Here is a 509-nt window from a genome sequence, read left to right on the forward strand (position 1 = left end):
TTTCCATGAAGAAATTCTTCCTGATGTCCAACCTGAACCTTCCCTGGTACAACTTGAGGCCATTTCCTCTTGTCCTGTCCTTTTTTCTCTGGGAGCAGAGCCTGACCCCTACCTGGCTGCCCTCTCCTGTCAGGGAGTTTTGCAGAGCCAGAAATTTCCCCCGAGCCTCCTTTTCTCCAGGCTGAGCCCCTTTCCCAGCTCCCTCAGCTGCTCTTGGGGCTCCAGCCCCTTCCCCAGCTCCATTCCCTTCTCTGGACACGCTCCAGCCCCTCAATGTCTTTGTCCTTCAGCTTTGGGAGGGAGATGCTCCTTCTGCACTTACTGCATCTCCAGAGGGGTTTCTTCTGGAATTTTATCCTCTTTTGGGTGCAGTCAGAGCCACAGAGTGGCAGGTGCTGGGAAAAAAGAACAACCCCTCTTATCTGCACATCTGTCCCCACCTCCGCTTCCAGCAGCATCCTTGGGAATCCCTTCCTTCACGTGCTTTGCTGTTGTGGGGGGGGGGGGGG

Source organism: Corvus brachyrhynchos, unplaced genomic scaffold, assembly GCF_000691975.1.
Source record: "Corvus brachyrhynchos isolate BGI_N302 unplaced genomic scaffold, ASM69197v1 scaffold89, whole genome shotgun sequence".
Taxonomy (NCBI): domain Eukaryota; kingdom Metazoa; phylum Chordata; class Aves; order Passeriformes; family Corvidae; genus Corvus; species Corvus brachyrhynchos.